The sequence below is a fragment of the Triticum aestivum genome, chromosome 5D (assembly GCF_018294505.1).
Source record: "Triticum aestivum cultivar Chinese Spring chromosome 5D, IWGSC CS RefSeq v2.1, whole genome shotgun sequence".
Lineage (NCBI taxonomy): Eukaryota > Viridiplantae > Streptophyta > Magnoliopsida > Poales > Poaceae > Triticum > Triticum aestivum.
In genome coordinates this window covers 468727898-468739770 of record NC_057808.1, presented here as the reverse complement: position 1 = coordinate 468739770, position 11873 = coordinate 468727898, and the positions used below count along the sequence as shown (strand labels likewise).

Genomic DNA, 11873 nt, shown 5'->3' with positions numbered 1-11873 from the left:
CATGTGTTTTGCCGATTTCAGAAATGAAAGTAGTGGTGATGTGCTCCTCTTACCGAAAATAAATACCTTTAGGCCATGAAGCTCCTAGTTTTCATAAGAAGAGGGTCCAAAAGACGGCTCACCCAGAGGCCCAAATGTATCCATGTCAGCCATTGGTGTGATGCCGAAATGTAATGGGCGCAGGTGATTTGTCACAACGGCTGAGGAAAGAAGCTCATTTACAAGTGAATTGCATGTTTGTTCTAACTCGTATTTACTAGATACTCCCAAAAAATATTCGAAAAGAAAGATATTACTCCCTCCATTCCTTATAAATGTAAGTATTTGTAGAGCTTTCACTATGAACCACATACAGATGCATTTTAAGTGTAGATTCATTCATCTTACTCCGTATGTAGTTCCTAAAGTTCCTAAGTGTCTCAGCTTTAGTACAACTTTGTACTAAAGTTAGGACACTTATTTTGGGACGGAAGGAGTATTTAGGAATGGAAGGAGTATTTGTCTTAGGATTGTCAAGATTAAGCTTGTATTGTTGGGACCCACTCAAAAGTAGGTACCCTTTAAAAATTGATGTATGCTGCTTAATGTCACGTGCACACGGTATTCTTTAGTAAAAGGCGAAAGAATAGTTCGCTCTGTGCTCATGACGCAGCTGCGTGATTTGTTTGGCTGTACGCAGCTCCATTATATAGCCAGTTGACGGTAGTCCATTCCTTTCTCCGGCGATGTGGTACTATTAGCACAGGACAATGCTTCTTTCGGTTCGGCTGTTCGGGCTGGCGTTTGGGTGGGTGTGGCGGGCGTCTTTTATTCGTGGGCCAAAGGGTGAATTTAGCCAATTCGTGGGCTGGCATTAGTTAGCCTGACGCGGGTTACTCAATCAAAAAAAAGAAAAAAAAACAAATAGCCTCACGCTCACCCCTAAAAAAAAGTTGGCCTCACGCTCTATACATCGCGTCAAGCGATGTTATAGTACGCCGGCCGAATAGTGTAGCCTGAATGTGTTACGCAGGTGCTTTTCGTTCACTTTTTAAATTTTTGATTTCTTTTATACACATATTTTTTTAAAATATTTACAAATATATTTCACAAATTAAAACACTTAATGCATTAAGATGTTCATCACACATTTATCTAAAATTCATGAAGTGTAGAAACGACGTTCATGAAACTTAAAAAAAAATTGATATTGTTTAAATAAAATTATGACATTTCAAATGTGTTAATAAAATGTGAAAACTCCACGAATTAAAAATAAGTTTCGTATGATTCAATGAAATGTTTAAAAAATGATCACATGTCTCAAAAAAGATGTTTGTGACATTTAAAAATATATATACATAATTTGAAAATGGCTGCGTAATTAAAAAAATGATTCATGCCATTCAAAAAATGTTCATGGCATTTAAAAAGTTGTTCACACGTTTAAAAAATGTGTTCTTGGCATTTATAAAATACTTATACAATGCAAATAATGTTTCATGCAGGTGAAGAATTTTCAACATGTACCAAAAAATGTTATGCGTGCATAAAGAAAGGTAAAAATGTATTTGAAAAACAAAAAAACGATGAAAAGGCAGAGAAATAAAAGAAGGAAAACTACACAAAAGGTTCTAAACCCAATCTAAACCGGTCCATAGTCCAAAACCGCAGCAGGGGCTATAGTGTTAGGCCGACCCATTTAGTCGAGCGCGAGAGGCGATGCTAGGCTATTTATCGCAAGGAGCGAGATATAGCCTTGGTGAATTAGAGTGATTTCTGTAAAAACAAAATTCTAAATCGGGGTAGATTCTCCAGATGCCTTGTTCCTGGACACCATGTGGCGGGTTACAGAGATTCATTCAGGTGCTCTCGTTGCCTTGAGAACGGCCACCGGGCGCGTGAGTATTGCACCGCCCGCTCAGCTTGCTGGCACACCCTGCCACGCCGTCGTCATCCCGCCTCGCCAGTGGGCATTGCCAAGTGCCAGGCCCATCCCAAGGCAATTCAGTGTGATTCATGGGCGTTGGTTGTATCTGCTCCCATAGGCTTGGTAGCCCAAGCCGAGGTTCTGCGCTCTAAACTGTTAACCTTGGCTTCATTCCAGTTCAAGGAGGCGGTCCATCCTCTGTGTGATGCCGCTGAATCAATGCATGGTTGCTTGCTTCAGTCTGGAGCGTGCGGAAGTTGCAACAAACAGACCATCTCTTCCATCGAATATGAGGCATACCCCTCCTATGGTGGATCCAGATGTTGATTTTGCACACGTGAGGGATGCAGAGCTCTATGATTGTTCTCACCTCATACCGGGGCAGTCCACCGTCACTGCATGCATTACCATTTGCCGATGTTCCTGCCGTGGTTGAGGCAATTTTCTTGGTCCTGGCTCAAGTGTTGCAAATCATGCCTGAGCTTATGGGGATGTGTGTGGAACCGGTTTCGTCGTTGTCACGTGAACATCTGGAGGGGGACTCGATTGTGGCTTTGGCTGCTGTTCCAACCACCCTGGAGCCTAGCCAAGTGTTTGAAAATGGAGAGAGGAGTTGTCTTTTGATGTTCTTGTGGGTGAGGATATTGTTGTGCTCAGTGTGGTTGTGCCTAATCCCGAGGTCCTCTTCACGGCTAAGCTTTATGATTTCTCATCAAACTGGATTCTGCAAAATATGGAAAGATGATTGGATGCGTCTTGAAGGAAAGCGCATTGACGAACAAATGTCAGAAGTGCAGTGGAAACCTCAAGGAGAAATCTAGCAGGAGCAAAGGCAAGAAGGAGTGGTGCTAAAGGGAATGCACAAGATGTTCCATCATCAATGATTCTAGTTTTGTGGGATGTGTACCTGGACTTTGTCGACGTCTTCTTTCAAATTGTAGCGATTCATTGGGTTTCCCTTTGTTATGATGAGCCTCGTGCTTTGAGGGGTGGCAGTAGTACAATAATTCTACATCTACGTAATATGTTACGTCATCCTACGTAACCTTCCCTCTACTTATCTCCTCCCCCGATTTTCCGGGGGGTGGGCCACCTCCCTCCCCTTGTTCCAATCAAAACTTGCCAAATCAGCTGCATCACCGAAAGGATCGATATGGTTGACTAGAGGGAGGGGGGTGAATAGGCAACTACCAATTTTTAGATTTTCTTAACAATTTAGGGTTAGCAACAAAGGTTGTCTAGATGTGCAACTAGGTGAGCGACCTATATGATGCTAACAACAACAACAACAAGTGCAAGCAAAGGATACAACACAACAATAGCTTGCACAAAGTAAAGGTAAGAGATAACCACAAGTGGAGCCGGTGGAGACGAGGATGTGTTACCGAAGTTCCTTCCCTTTGAGGGGAAGTACGTCTCCGTTGGAGCGGTGTGGAGGCACAATGCTCCCCAAGAAGCCACTAGGGCCACCATATTCTCCTCACGCCCTCGCACAAATGCAAGATGACGTGATTCCACTAGTGGTGCCCTTGAAGGCGGCGACCGAACCTTTACAAACAAGGTTGGGGCAATATCCACAACAAGCTTGGAGGCTCCCAACAACACCACGGAGCTTCACCACAATGGAATGTGGCTCCGAGGTGACCTCAACCGTCTAGGGTGCTCAAACACCCAAGAGTAACAAGATCCACAAGGGATTAGTGGGGGGATCAAATTTCTCTTGGTGGAAGTGTAGATCGGGGCCTTCTCAACCAATCTCTAGAAAATCAACAAGTTTGATTGGCTAGGGAGAGAGATCGGGCGAAGATGAGCTTTGGAGCAACAATGGAGTTTGGAAAGGGAAGAGGTAGGTCTTCTTGGAGAAGAAGACCTCCTTATATAGTGGGGACAAATCCAACCGTTATCCCCACAACTCACCCCGCAGCGACCGGTACTACCGCTCCTCGCAGTGGTACTGCCGCTTGGCCCAGCGGTAGTACCGCTGGGGCCATGCACAACAGCTCACACGGACGAATGGGAGAAGGAGCAGGAGAGAAAAACCAGGAGCGGCACTAGCGGCGGTGGTAGGGCGGTAGTACCGCTCATGAGCGGTACTACCGCACCTACTGCCGCAGAACCCGACACGAAAACAAGGCATCCCGAGTCGGGCGGTACTGAGCGGAACCACAACTTGGAGCCATGGGCGGTACTACCCCTGTCACAGTGGTACTGCCGCCTGTGGCTCTAGGCGGTACTGCCGCTCTGTGTCACGGTACTACCGTTGGCCCCCTTCTCCAGTACCACTTCCAAGATAATGACAGATCCTCCCAAGATGAGGGAAAGAGCCAAGAGTGCAAAAGGAGACGTGTACGTGTTGATTCCACCCTAACCTTTCCAATACGGGCCCCCTCTTAATAGTACGGTGTTTCCTACGACTCAAGTCCACCAAAACTGAAATGAAGGAAACAAGTACCGTCTTCTCTTTAATCGCCGAGGGGCAGAAATCGTCTCGTGCCATATGAATGAATATTTGAAACGCTCAATGCACACGATTAGTCCGTAAACGTATTGTCATCAACCACCAAAACCACCACGGAAGAAATATGCCCTAACAATCTCCCCCTTTTTGGTGGACTGATGACTACGAGATTTGTACAAAGATATGACAAAGGAACAAACAAACCCCAAAGTCTACAAAATATAGACGGGCTCCCCCTAGATGTGTGCACTTAATTAAGAGTGCTTTTGGAATGCAAAGCACACACACTAGGATCAACACACCCCCTATATTTTATAGACTGGCAATACTAGCATCTACAAACTTGGAGAGGAATAACTAGGATGCTAGCAAAAACAAGTGAGAATACGAAAAGATATAAGTTAAAACATAACGCTCACAACCTAACAGGTACAAGACATGCAAGGATAATAATAAGATAGCATATGTCTCACACCATGTGATAGGATAGCCAAGTCTCACAAGCTAAAACCAAACCAAAGCAAACGACCGACAAAAAAGTTCGCGAGAGAAAGACACGGCAAATAAGACACACTCGCAACACGACAAATCCCTAAACTCTCTCCCCCTTTGGCATCGAGACACCAAAAAGAGAAAGTGGACTAAAATGGCAACAGGTGATAGCAACTCCAGAGATCTCCCTCCTCACAGATCCGCGTGATCGCCCGCATCTCCGTCATCGGCAGTAGCAGGCTGGTCGGTCTCTGAATCTGTCCAAGGACAGTGCTGAGAGATCCACTCCTCCTCATCTGTGAGCTTATCCTCGGATCCACTAGCAACCGCAACACCAAGCTGACGCATAAAAACCTTGTGATCAGGGGTAACACCAACTCCCCAATCTCGAGCATGACATCGGGGTAAGTGTGTGCCCATACCTTCTCAATGAGCAGCATCAAAAAGGGACCATAGATCATACACTTGCACTCAGTGATGGCCGAGAGGAGCTCCGACCACATGACATGAGAGACATCCTAAGTTTCTCCTGTGCTTGCCTCCTTCTCATGCTGACAAAGCAACATATCCACAAGATAAGAGTGAACCTGATCCAAGTTCCCAATACGAGGGGAAAGAGTGTGCCTGAAGATGCGACGAAGAATGTCCAGAAAAGGAAACAGCTCATATATCTTCTTCTTCGTCTTGGGATTAATCTTCACAGTGCTATAGGGCCAAAGACGAGACTTGTGGGCAGAGGTAGTCTCCTTGTGAGGGCGGAAACCAACCGGGTTGTCAAGCCCATGATCCTCAAAGCCTAAAAGCTCCATAAATGCCTTCCATTTGATGACGATAAATCTTCCATTAGTCATCCACGTCATTGTCCGTTCATCATCAGTGCCAAGGTGAATGGTGGCATAAAACTGAGCCACAATGTCAGCATCAAAATCCTTGTCGAACTCCATGATCCTGATGATATTCAGCCGAGAGCACATATTGAGAGCCTCTCCAAAGTAGGCACGGCCCTTCTCCAAATAAGCAATGTCAATGGACCGAACACTCACAAACAAGTTCTTCTTGGCCTTGAGCATATCAAAGTAGATGGATCGCTGCATCCTGTTCCAAAAAGGGCGGTTGACGAGAGCAGGATCTTGATCTTGAGAATACGGATTGCGGCGACGAGCCATGCAAAACTCCTTTGTAGACATCTCCGCCACAGATTTGAACTTTGGCTTTGGCTTGCTTGCAACTTGCTTGGATGGCGGCTTGGGCTGCGAAGGTTGAGCACTTGAAGATGCAACGGCCTCAGAAGTGCGATAGCGTTTTGACCCGCAGGACACCCGGGGTTGATGCGTCGGGCTTGCTGATCCGAAGTGCCATCACCTGGAACCCACACAAAACAACGAGAAAAGAAAAAGGAGAACAAAGCATAAGCCAGCAGAAAAACACAGCAAGAATCAGAGATTGGTACGAGAATAACGGAGGCCGGCATCCCGAGTGGTAGTGCCGCTCCAGAGGAGCGGTTGTGCCGCCCAGAGTGGTAGTGCCGCTCCGGAGGACCGGTAGTACTGCCCGAGGCGGAGAACAACCGTCAGACCACTGCCGTGCATAGATCCGGTACTACCGGGGGTGCCAAATTCAAAAATACTCCTACCAATCGCTAATCCACCTAGTCTAGCAGACGTCTACACCCTAGTCATGCCTCGATTTAGCCAAAAATCGATGAATGCGAACAATATTGCCCTAAATCCTAGATCCAACAAAGAGAACCAAAGGAGAGGAAAACAGAGGCAATACCGGCATCCATGGCAAGAGGAGAAGGTGGGGAACGATCCCACCGGACGGAAACGTAGAAGACGGCATGGAGGCGGCGGCCCGGCGGCAACCCCCCGCTGCTTGTTCGTCGCTGGAGAGAGGAAGAGGCGAGGGAGAGACAGACGAATGGGTATGTGGGAGTAAAAACTCCCCTTGCCTGATTCATAACCCCCCACGCCCCGCCTCACAGCGGCAGTACCGCACGACCGGGCGGTAGTACCGCTTGACGCCATAAGCGATAGTGCCGCCCAGCCATAGCGGTAGTGCCTCTCTAGCGACCACAAGACAAACCAGGAGAGAAACGGCTCAGCAAAAAGAGAGACAAAGACAACACGAGAAACCGAGGGAGCAACTTTAAGAGAAAAACACAAACAAACCAGAGAAACACGCTTGGAGAGACTCAACACACACACATAAACAACAAGACTAGAAAAGATCGAAGAACAACAAACACCTCTCGAGGAGAGGGCAGTGGCCGAAGCCACCTATGTTTGAGTCAATTGGTATGGCACCGCGAAGATTTTAACCTTGGGCCCATGACCAAAACTCATCTTTGAAGCACAAGTACCATCAAAATGGCTAATGTGAAAGACGTGATTAATCTATGCATAATGGGGGGAGGGAGAGTTCATTGAGAGAACAACACTCCCCCTATGTCCATGCCTACAACTAGAGCAAGATAAAATGATGAGTGCGGTGGGGTGTGCCTAGATTCAAGCCACATTGCTCGAACCAATGATATTTATCTCATGCCGTAACTCGCGAAATCTTGCTTCATCTAGAGGCTTGGTGAAAATATCCTCTAGTTGCTCTTGAGTGTTGATGTAGATGATCTCAATATCTCCATGCTTGACGTGATCCCTAATGAAATGATGACGAATCTCAATGTGCTTCGTCTTGCTATGTTGCACCGGATTGTGAGAGATCTTGATAGCACTTTCATTATCACATAGAAGAGGCACTTTGTCACAAGTGACACCGTAATCCTTTAAAGTTTGCCTCATCCATAGCAATTGTGCACAACAACTTGCGGCGGCTACATATTCGGCCTCGGTGGACGAGAGAGACACACAATTTTGCTTCTTTGAAGACCAACTCACCAAAGAGCGACCAAGGAATTGGCACCCTCAGGAAGTTGACTTCCTCTCCACACAATCTCCCGCCCAATCCGAGTCCGAGTAACCCATGAGATTGAAGCTTGCTCCTTTGGGGTACCATAAGCCAAAGTTTGGGGTATGAGCCAAATATCGAAAGATTCGCTTGACCGCCACATAGTGGCTTTCCTTATTGCGGCTTGAAACCGTGCACAAATTCCCACACTCAACATGATATCCGGTCTAGAGGCACAAAGGTAAAGCAAGGAACCAATCATGGAACGATATACCTTTTGATCCACCGCTTTACCATTGGGATCACTGTCAAGCTTGCATTTGGTGGGCATGGGAAACTTGACCAGCTTGACATCATCTAGCTTGAATCTCTTGAGCATGTCTTGGGTATACTTGGCTTGGTTGATGAACGTTCCTTCTTTTCCTTGCTTGACTTCGAACCCAAGAAAGAACTTCAACTCTCCCATCATAGACATCTCAAACTTCTCGGTCATTAGTGCGGCAAACTCATCATTGAAAGATTTGTTAGGAGAACCAAAAATAATATCATCAACATATAGTTGGCATATGAACAAATCCCCTTTGACCCTCTTAGTAAAAACAGTGGGATCAATTTTCCCAGTTTTAAACCCACGATCTTGCAACAACTCGGTAAGGTGCTCATACCACGCACGTGGGGCTTGTTTAAGGCCATAGAGCGCCTTTTTGAGTTTGTATACATGAGTGGGGAGCTTGGGATCCTCAAATCCCGAAGGTTGTTTGACATACACCAACTCATGCAAAGGACCATTAAGAAATGCATTTTCCACATCCATTTGTTGCAATTTAAAATCATGATGAGATGCATATGCAAGCAACATGCGAATAGATTCAAAACGAGCAACGGGGGCAAAGGTTTCACCGTAGTCGATACCGTCGACTTGGGAGTAGCCTTGTGAAAGGATCGATATAGTTGACTAGAGGCGGGGTGAATAAGCAACTAACAATTTTTAGCTTTTCTTTACCAAATTAAACTTTGCATCAAAGTAGGTTGTCTAGATATGCAACTAGGTGAGCAACCTATATGATGCAACAACAACAAGCACACAAGCAAGCAAGGGATACAACACAATATAAGCTTGCACAAGTAAAGGTAAGAGATAACCAAGAGTGGAGCCGGTGGAGACGAGGATGTGTTACCGAAGTTCCTTCCCTTTGAGAGGAAGTACGTCTTCGTTGGAGCGGTGTGGAGGCACAATGCTCCCCAAGAAGCCACTAAGGGCCACCGTATTCTCCTCACGCCCTCACACAATGCGAGATGTCGTGATTCCACTATTGGTGCCCTTGGAGGCGGTGACCGAACCTTTACAAACAAGGTTGGGGCAATCTCCACAACTTAATCGGAGGCTCCCAATGACACCACGAAGCTTCACCACAATGGAATATGGCTCCGCGTTGACCTCAACAGTCTAGGGTGCTCAAACACCCAAGAATAACAAGATCCGCAAGGGATTAGTGGGGGGAATCAAATTTCTCTTGGTGGAAGTGTAGATCGGGGCCTTCTCAACCAATCCGTAGAAAATCAACAAGTTTGATTGGCTAGGGAGAGAGATCAGGCGAAAATGGAGCTTTGAGCAACAATGGGGCTTGGGGAGGGAAGAGGTAGTCTTCTTGCGGAAGAAGACCCCCTTTATATAGTGGGAGAAAAGATCCAACCGTTACCCACCCACTCAGCCCGCGACACGCGGTACTACCGCACACGCACGCGGTACTACCGCAAGGGTTTACGGTACTACCGCTTGATGTTGTGGTACTACCGCTCGCGCATCAGTGCTCAGACGAGGCCCTCTTGCGTATAGCAACGAGCGGTAGAACCGCCGGAGTGATACTACCGCGCGCCCATGCGGTACTACCGCAAGGCAGGGCTCAACCAGGTTGGAAAGGCACGGACTAAATAAATTACGTCTGTGGCTACTTCCGCTGAGTTTAGGTGCGAAAATCTGGCACGGAACTACCGCTGGCAGGGAGCGGTACTACCGCAAGGGGGCAGAAGTAAAAAATTACTTCTGCGCCTACTTCTGCATGCGCCAGTGTCAGGGCCGGAGCTAGCGGTACTACCGCTCACCAGGAGCGGTACTACCACTGGACCCTACGGTACTACCGCAAGGCCCTGCTGAGGGAGTCCTGTATTAGGGGGTCCTCGGGTGTTCGGGCTATTCGATGTGATCCGGACTGATGGGCCATGAAGATACAAAGCGGAAGGCTTGCCCCCATGTCCGGGTAGGACTCCCCTATGCGTGGATGGCAAGATTGGTGTACGGATATGTAATTTCGTTCCTCTACAAACCGACTCTGTACAACCCTAGACCCCTCCGGTGTATATATAAACTGGAGGGTTTAGTCCGTAGAGGCTATCAGAATTCATATAGGCTAGACATCTAGGGTTTAGCCATTAAGATCTCGAGGTAGATCAACTCTTGTAACCCCTATACTCATCAAATACAATCAAGCAGGACGTAGGGTATTACCTCCATTAAGAGGGCGCGAACCTGGGTAAACATTGTGTCCCACTTGTCCTTTGTTACCTTCGATCCTATGACGCACAGTTCGGGACCCCCTACCTGAGATCGGCCGGTTTTGACACTGACATTGGTGCTTTCATTGAGAGTTCCACTGTGTCGTTGGCAGAAGGTTCGATGGCTCGTTCGATCATCGACAACGACGCTGTTTCCGGGGAAACTTTCCTCCCTGGTCAACTTTTCATGTTTGGTGGCTTCGCTCTGCGTGCCAATTCAACTAGTCACCTTGAACAGATCGACAACTATGCTCCTGGTCACCAGATCAGGTTCGGAAACCTGAATTATATCACTGATATCCGAGGAGACTTGATCTTCGAAGGGTTCTCAACCTCGACCGCCGCTCCTTATCTACATGAAGGGAGCCCGTCGGATCCACCACTAGGCTCCGTTCAAGGATCAACTGCCGTTCCTGCCCCGGCCATAGATCCAGAGCAGACCACCCTGTCTGAAGACGGGAGTATGAACCCCGCCGGACCTCTCCTACTACGGAGTTCCCTGCCGGAGACCCAGAGGTGACCATATCATCGGCAGGCCTAGAATCAAACAGGACTCTCCCTGTCATCGGGAAGCCGGAGTCACCTCTAGATGTTAACTTCAAACTCTTGAGGCCTGCATCCATTGAGCATGGTCAAGTGGCGTTTACCAGGCCCAGCTCCACAGTTCCTCAGCCACCCGTCCAGCTCTCGCTCTTAAACGAGGCTCTGGATTTAATGCAATCTCTCGCCATTACGGAAGTATCACTTCCGAACTACGCCCAGCCTGAACTAGGGGCTGAGAGCGGGGAATTTTACGTCCCACCCACCACCCACTTCATAGCCACTGTCAAGGACCTAACCGACATGCTAGACTACGCCTTCAAAGACATCGACGGCATGGACGACGATGCCAGAGCCGAATCAGGCCAAAACCCACCCGTCACTCGGCGTTGGACGACCACTTCTACTTATGACGTGTACATGGTGGATACGCCCAGAAAGAAGGACGACGACGACATTCAAGATCCGATCGAGGATAAGCCCGTCGAGGCACCACCCAAGCGCCGACGTCAGCGGCGCCGCTCACGATCTCGTCGGGAAAAGGATAGCAATACCGGCACCGGAAATAAAAACACTCCGGATGATGCCGAAGACCCCGAAGACCCCGTTGAGCCTGCGTCCGAGCAGGATGAATGGGAGGAGGGACAGGTTAACCCCGACGAACTTGTTGATCACGATGATTTGGAGGATAGTAATTACCTACCGACCTCCGAGGAGGATGTTAGCCTCGGCAACGAAGATTTCATCGTACCAGAGTAAGCCCTCGAACAAGAACGCTTCAAGCGGCAACTTATCGCCACCGCAAGGAGCCTGAAAAAGAAACAACAACTGCTTCAAGCCGAACAGGATACGCTCAACGACAGATGGATTAAGGTCCTGGCCGCCGAAGAATACGGCCTTGAGCGCCTAACAAAGAGCTATCCAAAACGCAAACTACCACAATTCAACAACGAGGCCCTTGAGCCAATACCGTCGAGATACAACCATGTCGATGAACCAGACCGACCACTGCGTGGA

At 47.8% G+C, this 11873-nt stretch overlaps 1 non-coding gene across 1 annotated transcript; it reads right to left on the bottom strand.

Moving 5' to 3' along the window:
- Positions 1 to 536: 536 nt before the first annotated feature.
- On the bottom strand, positions 537 to 654 carry LOC123126805 (U5 spliceosomal RNA). The gene has a single exon (XR_006462021.1). It is a non-coding gene; the product is annotated as a U5 spliceosomal RNA (small nuclear RNA).
- Positions 655 to 11873: the final 11219 nt, after the last annotated feature.